At 45.6% G+C, this 16,398-nt stretch overlaps 1 protein-coding gene across 3 annotated transcripts in view; it reads right to left on the bottom strand.

Annotated features, from left to right (window-relative positions):
* The window catches only part of LOC140207015 (uncharacterized), a 42,397-nt gene extending 26,411 nt beyond the window's left edge, over window positions 1-15,986 (bottom strand). For 2 of the 3 annotated variants that reach the window (XR_011888457.1, XM_072275336.1), the window contains exons 1-3: window positions 15,949-15,986; window positions 14,789-14,944; window positions 5,863-6,158 (exon numbers count right to left, since the gene is read on the bottom strand). The gene's annotated coding sequence lies outside the window, so the exon portion shown is untranslated. The remainder of the gene's footprint in view (window positions 1-5,862; window positions 6,159-14,788; window positions 14,945-15,948) is intronic. The other variant, XM_072275337.1, reaches the window with a different exon arrangement.
* Between the last annotated feature and the right edge of the window lie 412 nt (window positions 15,987-16,398).

Raw genomic sequence — 16,398 nt, 5'->3', positions numbered from 1 at the left:
ACGCAAACTGTCTTTCTTGACATACATCAGGGATTTTCTTTTATGTATTACTAACTTAACGTGCCACAGTTTTAACGCCACATAAAACATTCCTGCCGAGATGAATGGTTGGTCCGCACAGCCGTTAAGAAGACTTAAGAGTGAATATTTGTATTATTTCAGGTTCTTGTAGAAAAGTACAACACAGAAACAGGCCCTTTGGGCCATCTGGTTTGTGCTGAACTATTTAAACTGCGCACCCCCAGACCCCTACCATCCAGGTACCTATGCAAACCTCTGAAATGTTGAAATCGTGCTCGCATGCACCACTTGTGCTGGCTGCTCATTCCACACCCGATGACAGTCTGTGTGAAGAAGTTTCCCCTCATGTTCCCATTGACGATTCACCTTTCACCCTTAACCCATGGCCTCTGGTTGCATTCCCACACCATCTCAGTGGTAAAAGCTAGCTTGCATTTACCCATTGTCTTGTACAATGTCAGCATAACCTCCATCTCCTGTACTCAGTACTTTGGTTTATGAAGGCCAATGTGTCAAAATCTTTCTTTCCGTCCTTACCTAACTGTGACACCACTTTCAGTGAATTATATTCCCAGATCCCTTTCTTCTACCGCTCTCCTCAGTGCCCGACCATTCACTGTGTAAGACCCGGGTCCTACCAAAACGCACCTTACACTTGTCACCATTAAATTCCACTTTCCATTTCTCAACCCACTTTTCCAGCGGGTCCAGGTCGCACTGCAAGCCATGATAGTCTTCCTCGCTGTTCACTGCACCCCAATCTTGGTGTCATCCACAAATTTGCCGATCCAGTTAACCATGTTAACATCAGATTACTGATATAGATGACAAACAACAACAGATCCAGCACTGATCCCTGTGACACACCACTAGTCTCAGGCCTCCAGTCAGAGAGGCAACCATCTGCTACCACAGTCTGGCTTCACCCAAAGACAGTGTCTCATCCAATTTACTATCTCATCTTGAATGCTGAGTGACTGAACCTTCTAGACCAACCCCCCATATCTGACTTAGTCAAGTGTCTTGCCGAAGTCCATGTAGACAACATCCACTGCCTTGCCTTCATCCACTTTCCTGATAGCTTCCTCGAGAGGCACTATAAAATTGGTTAGACATGACTACCATGCACAAAGCCAGGCTGCCTATCCTTAATCAGAACACACCAATCCAAATTCTTGTATATCGAGCTCCTGCACACACATTCCAATAACTTTCCCACTACTGATTCAGGCTCACCAACGTATAATTTCCTAGTTTATTTCTAGAGCCTTTTTTAAACTGTGAAGCAGCATTGGCTGTCCTCCAATCCATCACCTGTCACTAAGGGTGATTTAAGTATCTGTGCTTGGGCCCCAACAATTCTGCACTTGTCTTTGGCAAGGTCCCAGGGAACAACTTGTCAGCCCCTGGGGGTTCATCCACGCTAATTTGCTTTAAGACAGCAAACACCTCCATCTCTGTAATCTGTACAGGGTCCATGAAGTTGATGCTGCTTTGCCTCACTTCTATAGACTCTGTGTCCATCTCCTGTGTACATACAGAAAAACTCTCCCCCATCTATTTTGTTGCCTCATATAGGTTACCATTCTGATCTTCCACAGAATTAATTTTTTTTCCTTTGCAATCTTTTTGATCTTAACATATCTGCAGAATCCCTGAGGATTCTCCTTCACCTTGTCTGCTGGGGCAACCTCATGCCTTCTTTTATTTCTTTCATAAGTGTTCACTTGAATTTCCTGTATCTCATAAGTACCCCTTTCTGCCTGTACCTGGTATGCACCTCCTTTTTATAGATCTGGGAGATGAAAGCCAAAGGGGTGATAGAGTTGCATGGTGGGGGGGGGAGGGGGTTAAACTAAAGTTGCAGGGGGAAGGGGAGCCTGAATAACAGAACAGATAGTGGAGGGGCTGTGGAGACAGATGTTGTTCAGTCCTCAGACGAAGTCAGGAATGAAAAAGTTGAGCATGGTGCAGTGAATATGCTCAATCCTGTATGTTTCAATACAAGGAGCAGTGTAGGGAAGGCGGATGTGTTCAGGGCATGGAACAACACTGGAATTATGACACTAGGATCTGGTAACTGTGGACTGGGACAGGCTGCTTCATGGCAAAGGTGTGCTTGGTAAATGGGAGGCCTTCAAAGCGAAATTTTGGTAGTACAATGTGGGTACGTGCTTGTCAGAATAAAAGGTAAAGATAGAAACTGTAGGGAACCTTGGATTTCAAGAGATATTGAGACCCCGGTGAAGCACAAAATGGAATTGCATAACAGGGATAGGCAGGTAGATTCTTATGGAGTATAAGAAATGCAAGAGAACACGTAGGAAATAAATCAGGATGGCTAAAAGAAGGCATGAGATTGCTGGCATAGAAAAGATGAAGGATAATCCTCAGGGATTCTGGAGATAGATTAAGAGCAAAAGGGTTGTAAAGTACAAATTTGGTCCACTGGAAGACCAGAATGGCAATCCACGTGTGGAACCAAAGCAGATGAGGGAGATCTTAAATATTTTTCACCTCTATTTACTCAGGAGATGGACAGAGGGTGTGTGGGAGTGTGGAAAAGCGGTATTAAAATGGTGGACCCTGTACAGATTAAAGAAGTTATTTCGCTGTTCAACATGGAAATCTACAGCATATTCCAGGCCATTCAGCCCACAATGTTGCGCCTACCATGTAACTTACTCTAGAAGCTGCCTAGAATTTCCCTAGCGTATGGCCAGATATTTTTCTAAGCTCCCTATTGGCTACCCAAATACTCAATGCCCGTCATCATTTTATACACCTAAAAAAGGCACTAGATATAAACAAGGAAATTATACACTGCTTTGAGGATTTGTCAGAAATATACAAAATTATGAGGGTATAGATAGGGTAAATGCAAGCAGTTTTTTCCATTGAGGTTGGGTGGGATGACGACCAGAGGTCATGGGTAAGAGGGGAAGGTGAAAATTTAACGGGAACATGTGGAAAAGCTCTTTACTGACCTGGTTGTGAGAGTGTTGAATGAGATGTCAGCACAAGTGGTGAATATGAGCTCGGTTTCACCATTAAGAGAAGTTTGATAGGTACCTGGATGGTAGGGGTATGGAGGGCGATGGTCCCAGTGCAAGTAGTTGCATTAGACAGCTTAATTTTTTTTTGGCATTGACTGGATGGGCCAAATAGCCCACTTCTGTACTGAACTTCTCCCATGTTTCCAAGACAGAGAAGCTGGCCAAAGTTGTTTCCAAGGGAAAGATAGGAGCGATAACGCAGCAGCAATGGCTGGAGTTTCTGGGAGCAATTCGGGAGTTGAGTGATCAATACATCCCAAAGAAGTGGAAGCATTGGGAAGGCAGGAGGACACAACCGTGGCTGAAATGAGAAGCTAAAGCCAACATAAAAGCCAAAGAGAGGGCAAACAAAAGAGCAAAATCTATTGGGAAGCTTTTAGAAACCAACAGAAGACAACTACAAAAAAAGTCTGATGAGCTCAGTGCATGAAATCATGATTTTGTAGTCATTAATGGGCTTTGGTTGCTCCCAACAGTCTTAAGCATTTAGAGGAACAAAATATCCGGGGCCTCAATATCTCTTGAAAACCAAGGTTCCCTGCACCAGTTACCTTTCAACTTTCATTTTGGCAGGCACATACAAACTCTGCATCCTCAAAATTTCACTTCTGAAGGCCTCCCACTTACAAGGACTTCTTTGCCAGAAAATGGCCTGTCCCAAACCACACTTGTCAGATCCTTTCTGATACCATCAAAATTGACCTTTCTCTAATTTAAAATCTCAACCCGTGGTCCAGACCTCCCTTTTTCCATATTTACTTTGAATCTCACAACATTATGATCACTAATTTCTGTCACCAGCCCTGGATCATTTCCTAACAGTTCATTGCACACTTCTATGTACTGATTAAGGGCACATTTGACAAACTCCACCCCATCTAGTGCTTTTACAGTATGTGAGTCCCAGTCAATATACAGAAAGTTAAAATCACTTACAGGAACAATCTTTGTTTCCAGGCATGGTCTGTGATCTGTCTACAAGTTTGTTCCTCTAAATCACTCAGACTGTTGGGTGCAACCAAGTCCCGATAATGGCTACAATATCATAATTCCCTGCCCTGAGCTCATCTGGCTTTCCTATGATGCTTCTTGCATTGTGATATACGCAGCTCAGCACATTCATTGCACCATGCTCAACCATTTGATTGCTGACTCTATCTGAGGTTTGAACAACATCTGACTGGTGTCAAGAAAACAAACTCTCCCTCACTGTCAGAAAAACAAAGGAGCTGATTATGGACGACAGGAGGAATGGAGACAGGGTAACCCCTATGTGCATCAATGGATCTGGGGTTGAGAGGTGAACAGTTTTAAGTTCCTCGACATAAACATCACTAAGGATCTCACATGGTCTGTACATACCAGCTGTGTTGCGAAAAGAGCACAGCAGCACCTCTTTCACCTCAGATGGTTGAAGAAGTTTGGTTTGGGGCCCCCAAATCCAAAGAACTTTCTGCAGGGACACAATTGAGAGCATCCTGACTGGCTGCATCACTGCCTGGTATGGGAACTGTACTTCCCACAATCGCAGGAAATTGCAGAGAGTGGTGCGGACAGCTCAGCGCATCTGTAGATGTGAACTCCCCACTATTCAGGACATTTACAGAGACAGGTAAAAAGGGCTCAAAGGATATTGGGACCCAATTCACCAAAACCACAAACTGTTCCTGCTGCTACCAGCCAGGAAACAGTACCACAGCAAAAGGACCAACAAGCTCCGGGACATCATCTTCCACCGGGCCATCAGACTGATTAATTGATTTCTATGTCTAGGGTTCTCAGTAATACTAGATGGACTGTTAACTGTTAGTTGCTTATTACCAAAATGGCTTCTCGGAAGTGTGATACTAAAATGGCTTCTCGCACTATTAACTGCTGAGCAAGGGGTTCTCCGTAACCGCATGTTTGGGTTATACTCAGTGATAATGGAAATTGTATTCATTTGCTAACCAATGGAAGTCATGTCCTGTTATCTTGTATGTGTGTGCTGAGTTGAGCAGCGCGGGTTTTTATCTGGAGGCGAGCAGACAGGACAGACGCGCGGGGAACGGACAGCAGTTCCAGGGCGGTAGATACCGGACCTCGGGGGTTCAGAGGGTGGCCGGAGACTCGGAAGGACTCTGTGGATGGAGTCGGAGGCGTGAGCTCCAACGTATGAAAATATTATGTGCACAAGACTGGTAAGTTACTGATGTGGCGCCTTTTCTCCAGCAACTTTTGCATCTGCACAATGCACACAGGGGACACCAGTTTCTGTATTGGACATAAATATTTCCCCCGAACCCTCCTGAGGAATTGAGGATATATAAAAACATCATTTTGAACCGATGTGACCACTGGCTAAAAGAATAATTGGGACTGAATAGGAACGTTTGAACTGAAGTAAACTCTGTCTTCAGCAGTTAGCTAAGACAGGCTCATTACCAGTTCTCTGCGGCTTGCAGAGAGACAGACTGAGAGCTGATAACATTGTACATTGTACCCTCGTTTGAGTAAAGGGAGGAGGACTCGCCGATAAGGACAGGAATGAACATCTGTCTGTAATTAAATCAGGGCCTTGCAAAGAGAATAACTGATAAGGACTGGACAGCACATATATCTGTAAATAAAACCGTGATTTAGCGAACTCCCTTATCTAAGTAATTAAGATTGGCACCAACAGACTTGGTGGGCGTACCAGTTCAAATAACATCTTGCAATATTAATGCATGGGGCTCACTATGTATAAATATACGGCTGTAACCCAACTAAGTCAGTCCAATTGTCAGATGGTGGCAGTTCTTACCTGCCTTCCCTTTGACAACTGGGTCTCAAACTCCTGCAGGAGAATGCACAATAAACTGTGGTGACGATAAGAAGCTGGTCTTCCGAGTTTTACTCAGATTCAAGTTTAACACTTGGCGTCACGAACAGGATTCCAATATAGGGAGTGCCAAGCAGACGGACTGAGTAAGCAGCTGGACCACTCTGGGGACTCCATAGACCAACTGGGCGCCCTTCAGTCGCTCTCCATTAGTTCCTTTGGAGGTACGGTCCCTCGCCCAAGGCTGATCGCATACCTTGACGGGATTGGGACAGAATCTGTCGGGAGACAGAATTATGATGTTGTAGCAATTAGTGAAACTTGGCTACAGGAGGGGCAGGACTGGCAGCTTAATATTCCAGGGTTCCGATGTTTCAGATGTGATCGAGGCAGAGGAATGAAAGGTGGGGAAATAGCATTGCCTGTTAGGGAAAATATTTAAGTGTGCACTTAAATCTTGTACTGTGCATTTTTATACCCAGTGACAACATGTGTACAGTGAATTTTATATAGAGACCCTGACGAAGGGTCTCGGCCCGAAACGTCGACTGTACCTCTTCCTAGAGATGCTGCCTGGCCTGCTGTGTTCACCAGCAACTTTGATGTGTGTTGGGTAAATTTATCTGATTGTTAATTGAGCAGGAGGCTTCATGCCCGGTAAATTACTAAGAGAACATGGGTCAATTGCAGTCGATTGACACGAGTGGGCCAGGAGCAGCCCTACACAATATGTGTCAGAGTTTTCCAGACAAGGAAAAGGATTTGTGAATGCTGAGTGCAGAGCTGAATAAGAAATTGGGGACAAAATGTGGCCACTGGGGGGTGGGGGGGACCTGGGATATTACCTCATGAGAACAAGCAGTAAATTCGATATGGAAAAAGAACTGTGGAAAGAAGTGGAAATTGTTAAAAAGGGAATGGAAGGAAAAGGCAGATGTAAAGTGGAACAGTATATTATTAGCAAGTTGGAGGAATAATGCATGTGACAAAGGGATCGAGGTATGTACTGCAGAAGGAACGCCAAAGGTTGGGAGACACTAAAAAGCGGAGTGTGAATGGGTGGATGGGCACCGGAAACAAGAGCAGGAAAAACAATGTAAGCAAACCAAGGCTGGCAATGATAGGAGAGAAGGGCAGGAACGTCAGTCTAAAGTTCGAACTGATAGGGAAACAAGGGATCCCGAACCCATGTCTGGCATACTGACCCTGTTTGAGGGCAGTCACTGTGATGAGGAGTGGGCACCCATCATACACCCCCACCTTACCAGGGGCCAAGTGCACCCAGTGCCCCCGAACCCCAATCCTCGGGGTACTCAGATACGGTGGCGGCTCGGGTAGACAGCGGCGACAGGGGAGGGGAGGTCTCTATACCCTGAGATCCAGAAAGGGAATACCGAGGATTATTCTGAGACAGGGAGGGAAGAATCCAATAAAACCCCAGAGTTAATGGCTCCACAAAGACTATTGCCCACCCGAATGCTGCCCAATCCACGAGCAGGAGGAGGGACCTCAGTGATTCCTGTGTATGCACCCTGGAAGCCTCAGGAAATGATAATGATCATGAATCAGGCCCCAGATAGAAAAGAAAAACTAGCACAGTTTGCTCAGTATGTCCGCAGTACTACACAAATGTATAATGCGACCTGGGAAGATTTATTCTGTCTCTGCTGCATGATTCTCTCAGCTGATGAGGGGCTGAAATGGAAGGCAGAATTGAGATACCAAACCTATCAGGACTTACAGGTGGGAAACCATAATGGGAATAAACAGACAGACCGGATTATTCAAGCCTTGGAAACAGCTCTACACCAACCTGTAAACATCACTAAAGTATTTGAATGCAAAGCTAAGCCTGGGGAATCGGGACCAGACTATTGGGAGCGATTTGTGGCCTGCTATGGCACTTTCGCAGGAGACCACGCCTTTAATGATGGGAATCCGTCCCCCAGTTTAATACCTTACTGTTCCAATGCTTACCAACCAAGTTAGCCAACATGATTAAAACAAGTAATATGGATTGGCCTGACAGTGAACAAAATCGAATGCGACGAGCTTTGACATACTATTGCGAGCCGACTTTCGAATCCTGATCAGCCCCGAAGGGCATTAATATTAAAGGTGAATATGTTCAGTGGGAAGGACACGAGCGGACTATATCTGGGGATCAGAAATGGGAACAAAAACCTACCAAGGGACAGCTGGGGACAACAACCCATATAGAAATTGACAAGCAAGGATGCTTCCTACCATAAGTACCACTCCTCGGGAAAAGCCCAATGTAATATTGCAAGTTGCTGGAATTCCAATTCCGTTTATGATTGATATGGGGGCAACCACAACCACTCTCAATCAGGAAATAGTGTCTGAAAAGCGATTCCAGCTATCAGACGATACAATCACTCTGTCTGGGTTCGAAGGCACAGAACATACGTATCCACGTACCCAGCCACTGCAGGTGGAATTCCTGGGGAACCAGTGTGGTTTCATTTACAGTCACCACCAGTCAGGGGTGTAATCTAGCAGGAAGAGACATGCTCTGTCAGTTGGAAGCCAATATTCCATGCACGGACAAGGGTATCACCCTGGGAACAGCAAACAACCGACAGCGTCCCCAGTTACCGACCCCCCCAGTGGTGGGCACTTAATCTGGACTCCACTGCGTTTGAACCCCTTCTGCCAGTGGTTGACCCCCATGTGACTCTGTGCTATGACCCTACGGGGTGCTCAACTGAGGAAAGCCAATATTATGCATCCCTCGAGGGACAGAAGTTCCCAGTCACGGTGATTGGAGAAGTTAAAGGAAGACAGGGCAGAGCATTACTGGCTGAAGTTCCAGATTTCCTTTGGCGACAGACAGGACCGGTGGTTCCCTATATCACCGTTAGGGTTTGCCCTGGGTTCAAGCCAAAGAGCCGAGGTTCCTTGCCTACACCCTGACGAAACAAGCCCCCAGTACCGAGGGAGACTGGCAAGACTTGGTTGTGGGCCAACTCCGATACTGGAAGGAGTCGGAGGTGAAGACGTGACATCTGGTAAGACACTCTTAATATTGACTGAATCTTAATATTGACTGAATCCAAGACGTTGTACCCCATCTCTGGGAAATTTCAGGCCATGAAGTCGGCAGCATCAACTGCCTCCCTGTCCAGATCACCGTGAAAGAAGAACAGACTCTCCCATCCATTCTGCAATACCCCCTCAAGCCCGAGGCAACGTTTTATGAGGATGAAAACTCTTTTGTGGATCCAGCAGGAAAACGATATTCTGGCTATGTGATAGTGACGGACAGTGAAGTAGTTGAGCAAGCCTCTTTTGAAGCAGCTGTCTCCGCCCAGAAGGCTAAGCTGTTTGCTCTGACTCGTGCCTGTATCCTAGCAACAGACAAAAGTGTGAACGTTTACACAGAGTTCCGTTATGCATTTGGAGTTGAACATAAATAATATTCCAGAAATAGTAGGGGACAGAGAGTCCAGTGAGATGGAGGAACTGAGGGAAATACATGTTAGTAGGGAAGTGGTGTTAGGTAAATTGAAGGGATTAAAGGCAGATAAATCCCCAGGGCCAGATGGTCTGCATCCCAGAGTGCTTAAGGAAGTAGCCCAAGAAATAGTGGATGCATTAGTGATAATTTTTCAAAACTCTTTAGATTCTGAACTAGTTCCTGAGGATTGGAGAGTGGCTAATGTAACCCCGCTTTTTAAAAAAGGAGGGAGTGAGAAACCAGGAATTATAGACCGGTTAGCCTAACATCGGTGGTGGGGAAAATGCTAGAGTCAGTTATCAAAGATGTGATAACAGCACATTTGGGAAGCGGTGAAATCATCGGACAAAGTCAGCATGGATCTGTGAAAGGAAAATCACGTCTGACGAATCTCATGGAATTTTTTGAGGATGTAACTGGTAGAGTGGATAGGGGAGAACCAGTGGATGTGGTATATTTGGATTTTCAAAAGGCTTTTGACAAGGTCCCACACAGGAGATTAGTGCTCAAACTTAAAGCACACGGTATTGGGGGTAGAATATTGATGTGGATACAGAATTGGTTGGCAGACAGGAAGCAAAGAGTGGGAATAAACGGGACCTTTTCAGAACGGCAGGCAGTGACTGGTGAGGTACCGCAAGGCTCAGTGCTGGGACCCCAGTTGTTTACGATATATATTAATGACTTGGATGAGGGAATTAAATGCAGCATCTCCAAGTTTGCGGATGACACGAAGCTGGGTGGCAGTGTTAGCTGTGAGGAGGATGCTAAGAGGATGCTGGTTGACTTGGATAGGTTAGGTGAGTGGGCAAAGTCATGGCAGGTGCAATTTAATGTGGATAAATGTGAGGTTATCTACTTTGGTGGCAAAAACAGGAAAACAGATTATTATCTGAATCGTGGCCGATTAGGAAGAGGGGAGGTGCAACGAGACCTGGGTGTCATTATACACCAGTCATTGAAAGTGGGCATGCAGGTACAGCAGGCGGTGAAAAAGGCGAATGGTATGCTGGCATTTATAGCGAGAGGATTCGAGTACAGGAGCAGGGAGGTACTACTGGAGTTGTACGAGGCCTTGGTGAGACCACACCTGGAGTATTGTGTGCAGTTTTGGTCCCCTAATCTGAGGAAAGACATTCTTGCCATAGAGGGAGTACAAAGAAGGTTCACCAGATTGATTCCTGGGATGGCAGGACTTTCATATGAAGAAAGACTGGATGAACTAGGCTTATACTCGTTGGAATTTAGAAGATTGAGGGGGGATCTTATTGAAACGTATAAAATCCTAAAAGGATTGGATAGGCTAGATGCAGGAAGATTGTTCCCGATGTTGGGGAAGTGCAGAACGAGGGGTCACAGTTTGAGGATAAAGGAAAAGACTTTTAGGACCGAGATGAGGAAAAACTTCTTCACACAGAGAGTGGTGAATCTGTGGAATTCTCTGCCACAGGAAACAGTTGAGGCCAGTTCATTGGCTATATTTAAGAGGAAGTTAGATATGGCCCTTGTGGCTAAAGGGATCAGGGGGTATGGAGGGAAGGCTGGTACAGGGTTCTGAGTTGGATAATCAGCCATGATCATACTGAATGGCGGTGCAGGCTTGAAGGGCCGAATGGCCTACTCCTGCACCTATTTTCTATGTTTCTATGACTACGGGGTCCTCTGGGAACATGGGGATTCCTGACTGCCTCTGACCACCCCATTAGTAATGCCACCTTTGTAAACAACTTACTCACCGCTCTACAGCTACTTTGAGTTTTGTCTATTATTAAATGTGCGGCCCAAACCCGCATGTCCGACCGGGTCACTACAGGCAATGTTTTAGCGGATAAGACAGCCAAAAGTGCGGTCGAACCCTTGGTAGTTGTAGTTCCCTCGGGTTTCCTTCAAGCAACCTTCTGTGACTTAAGCAGAATGGATTTGCTAGACATGCGGGAGGTACGTACTTTTCAGGGGGATGCCTCTGAGGAGGAACGCAAACTGTGTCCCAGATGGGGTGCCAGAAAGACCCCGATATAGGTTTTTGGATCACCCCAGTGGGACAGGTTTGTGTTCCTGCACAGTTTTTACCAATATTGTACACATCCCGAAAAGGAGGGAATGGTTGGTAACCTGTACCCTGTACACCGGGTATGTCTCCCTTGACAGGTGAACCTTTTTCACGTCTACAAGTTGATTTTATTGAATTGCCTAGAGTGCATTGCTATAGATACTGCATAGTTATTATAGACTTGTTTAATAGATGGATTGAAGCTGTTCCAACTACCAGTAATGCTGCTATGACTGTTGTGAAGGTATATTACAGGAAATAATTCCCAAGTACGGCCTGCCAGAGATGCTGAGCTCTGACAGTGGCCCACACTTAGTGGCGAAAGTAAACAAAGGGGTCTGTAACAAACTAGCTATCAAGCAACAATTCCACTGTGTACACCACCCACAGGCCGCTGGCATAGTGGAGACAGCCAATGGCACTCTGAAGAGTAAATTGGCCAAACTAACAGCGGAGACTGGACTCACTTGGTTGAAGCTGACCCTAATCCACATGGGGGTTACCCCACAGGGGAAAACAGGGTTGTCACCAGCTGAAATCATTTATGGACGGCCCATGAGGACACCCTGAGGACCAAGACCTTGTGTATCATTGCTCCCAGAAAGTCTACCAGCAAAATTGGATATGCATACCCTAGGGGAAGAGATGGGGAAATACATATGCCAACGAACCAAAATTCTCCAAGCATTACATTCACAGGTATGACATGCTTACAAGGAAGAGAACTACCCCGCAGAGAGGAGTGACTATCCCACCATAGAACCTGGGAATTTTGTCCTGATCAAGAACTGGGATCGAGGGAAACTCAGACCTCGGTGGAGAGGACCATATCAGGAGTTACTGACCACCCCCACAGCTGTGAAACTGAAGGGGCAATCTCGGTGGATACATCGAACAGACAACAAACGTGTTACTGAAGGAACTGAGTAGAAGGACTCTCTCGACTAAAGGAAAGTGTATTGGTTGATAGTGGTGTTCGTGTTTATGTCTTTGAGAGGGCTCACCCCAGCATCCGGGGGCCCCCATGTTAACACCTTTCTGTCACACCTATGCCAAACATAGGGGCCTGCTGGGTTTGTGCCGAAATTCCCCAGCATGGTAAAACTATGGTTCCAATGTCAGTAATGTTACATGCTTAAGGAGATCTGTGTTTTTTGTGAGAATGCGGTAATGGTCTTTTGGAGGTCACCTGATGTGATTTTCCCGCCGATGTGAGGTCAGGTAATGACATGTGCCCCGTGACGAAATAAGGGTTGACTCAGGTGACGCAGTGGGTTTTTGAGTTTGTGGATTTCCAGGTAGAACGTGTTGTGCCTCCGTTTCTGTTACGTGTTTGTTTTTGTGACGTAGTTTCATTTTTAAAACAGAAGGTGTGTTCTCTTACAAGATATTGTATTTGAGCTGGGAATTTGTGGCTGGAAGTGCCAATTTACTCAATTCTGACAGTTTTGAAGGGAGAGTGAAGAATTCATCTAAGTGAAGGATCGAGAGAAGTCGACATCGGTTGGCAGTTTAATAAAGGATCGACCTTATTGAGTCTTCGTTGGAGAGAACCTGCATTGAGATAACTCTTGCAATAGTGCAATGAGTTCATGCACAAACGCTCTCTCTCTCTAAAAGGAATTTGAGGTCAGTTGATTTAAACTGTTTATTTTTGGCATCGGGAATCCTGTGGACAGAACCGGCAGTAAAGGTGCGTCGGTGAAGAAATCGTTCTCCAGAGAAGTCTCTCCCAATTGAATGTGTAAAACTGTTGGACTTTCGAAGTTATCGCTTTAAGAACTGTACCTGACTGTATCGCTTTAAGAACTGTTTTCAGCATTTAACACTTTAAGAACCAGAGTCGAGTGGCGAGCTGGTGAAGAACTGCGTACCTGTTAACCTCCAGTTAAAGTTTTCCTTTGTTTTTACCTCCTTATCGTTTATACGTGTTTAATAAATGTTTGGTTGTTTTTATAAAACCTGTCTCGGTAAATATTCATTGTTGCCGGTTACGCAACAGTAATCCCACTGAACCAGAGTGAGGAACTCTCAGCCTGAGCTTTCTCAAATAACACCCAGGGAAGTGAGGTGAGGAACTGTGGCCCAGTCAGAGATGACTGTGGCTGTCAGTGTTTAGAGGGATGGTATCTCAGGCCCCCACCAAACAGAACTTCCTATACTGGGAAACATGCATCCTGGCCATACTTGCAGGTGCCCAGCAGCGGAGAAGCTGAGACTGAGCGATTTTGGATGATCGCTTTTCCCTCCTATGGAGTAGCCAGGAATTCATGAGAGAGAATCAATTTGGCTACAGCACTTGAGGAGCTGGCCACAATACTGCAGGGGCTCTGACAGAATCACAGGCCCAAGTAACAGAAATATCCACTGAAATGATTGCAATCCAGCAAACAATCCCACAGAATCGTATGGCTTCAGATTTTATCCTGGTTGAGAAAGGGGGAACCTGTGCTATTACTGACACAGAATGCTGCACCTATATCCCTGATGACTCTACTAACATTACATCCCTCTCCAAGCACACTGCCAAGGAGACTGACAGCATCAAGAAAGTAGGGCAGGATTTACACGGGTTCACCAAAGGGTCGAAATGGTGGTCTTCGAAGGCCTGTTCGGTAATATATGGGGCATTATATTGCATTATGGCCGAATAGTTGTACATATGATTGTTATCATTACCGTTGTTGCTTTCTCTGTAAAAAATTACTGCTTTGTAGATCAAGTAATAATCAAAAGGAGGGAATGATAAAGTATGTAAAAGGGTTAACACTTCGTTAAACAATAGCAGCCTGCTTTTCTGAAAGAAACTGCTGATGATCAACAGATGTGCTAAGCCATGCTGAGCCATATTTCTTCTTGAGGGTAGCTAGCTAGGGTTTCAGGATGCTTATCTCCCTGTGCACTCATGCACAGAGATAGGACAGCTTCAGTCTGTTCCGTGTGTGTAAGCCATTATGACTATTTTGTAATTTGTCTTTAGGGGCTGTCATGTAGTAAATAACTTTGGCTCCAGCCTGTCTTGTGTGGGGGGTATCTGGATGGATATATCTGTGGTGTAAGGGGAATTGTTAGTCAGTTAGTGGATTGGGCGGGAACAGTCATACACTGAGTAAGCCCCGGGTGCTTGGAATAAAGAGTTTGTACTTAAAAGGTCTCTGAGTGACTTTTTCTGGATTCGACTTCCACAGAATAGGAGTGGTTTTAAAGGGCTGGGCTGCTGGAAGCACATTACCAGACCTGGAGTGATTGCAGCTGGGTCTGACAGAGGCATAACTGGCTCTTCTGGGCACATTCAGTCTCACTCCAACTTCTTCCTACCTTCTCTTGTACAGATATGTAATGTCTAAAGGACTAGTGTTTGAGTAAATAAGACTCACCAAACTTTCTCCTGACTGAATCACTGGAATCTCCGAGTCAGATGAGTTCTCTCCAGTTGATGCTCTCAATCCTCGGGCTGGTTCACTTGTTGCTGTTCCCTCGTCTTCAGTCGTGGTTTGCTTCCATTTGGGGTTTTTCTTCCAATTAATGTCTCACTTTAACATGAAAGATAATGAAACACATTAACAATAAAAAGGAGAACCAAACATATCTGCTTCATGTTTCTAAGAACAAAACTCACTGAAATTTAAACGTTGAAGGCAAATATAATGATCTCAGTGAACAATCTTTTATTGTCCCTCACACGTCACAAAACGATATGGGATAAGAAGGAGCCATCATTCAGTCATGGTAAGACATAAGACACAGGAACAGAATTAGGTGATTCGATCCATCTGGTCTGCCCCATCACTCAACCATGGCTGAGTTTTATTCCAACACCATATTCCTGCCTTCCTCCTGTAACCCTGAAGCTACTTAGCAATCATGAACATATTAATTTCTGTCATAAATATACCCAAATGGCAGCTTCAACCAATCTCTGCGGCAACAAGTTCCACAGATCAGACATATTTTCCCCAAATTTTTTTTCTCATCTCAGTTTTTAAGGGAAGCATCTTTATTCTGAGACTCTGCTGTGAGATTACAGACTCTCTCTCTAAGGGAAACATCCTCTCCATGTCCACTGTATTTTTCAGCATTCAGTAGGTTTACTTAACCATACATCCCTCCACCACCCCCAATATCCCTCTGAACTCCATTGAGCACAGGTCCAGAACCATCAAATGCTCCTCATACATAAAGCTGATCATTGCTGAAATGCCGAGGAGTGATTGGTAAGTTCGTGGCCTAAGGTGGAAGGCGCCAATTTTTAAAAAAACCTAGCATTTTTCAATTATCTGAAACAGAAATACCACAAAAGTTATTAACTCCAAACGTTCTGCCTAATCACTCAAAGAGTTGAACTACACGTGCATGTAACGAGAGCTGTATAACTTTAGGCCTTCTAACTTAGGCCACGAACTTATCAATCGCCCCTCTTACAGCTCCGGCACCTAAAAAAATTGCCTGCACCCCTGCTCCGGCCGTCCGGCAGAATAGTGCTCCTTTCCCAATGCCCTAACCCAGATTTACACAACCATGAGGAAATGTTACTCACCGCCGCCCGAACGGCACACACCGGCAACTGCGCATGCGTTTAGCGGGAGGTTCTCCGCAGCACTTCCGGTGGCCGGAGGTCTGCTCATCCCACCAGTGGCCGGAGGTCCATGCAGCGCCACCGGTGGCCGGAGGTCCATGCCGCGCCACCAGTTGCCGGAGGTCCATGCTGCGCCACCGGTGGCCGGAGGTCCCAGCAGCGGCCACCGGTGGCCGGAGATCATTCAGACAGACCTCCTCCGGCAGGCACTGCACAAGGAGGGCATTAAAGTGGGGGGAATCGTTTCCCTAGCCAAAGTTGGGATCCCCGGCATACGTGGCGTAAATGGAAGCAAACCTGTCAAAAAACTCGGGACCGTCCTCGTCTTTCCGAGGTTTACAATTCAATACTCTGATCAGATCCATTGTTTGGGACATGGCCCTTCTCAGGGTGTCTCCAATGCGTTGGATC

This window comes from Mobula birostris, chromosome 13 (assembly GCF_030028105.1).
Source record: "Mobula birostris isolate sMobBir1 chromosome 13, sMobBir1.hap1, whole genome shotgun sequence".
Taxonomy (NCBI): domain Eukaryota; kingdom Metazoa; phylum Chordata; class Chondrichthyes; order Myliobatiformes; family Myliobatidae; genus Mobula; species Mobula birostris.
Note: the sequence above shows the minus strand (reverse complement) of the source record. Positions and strands in the feature narration are given on the sequence as shown.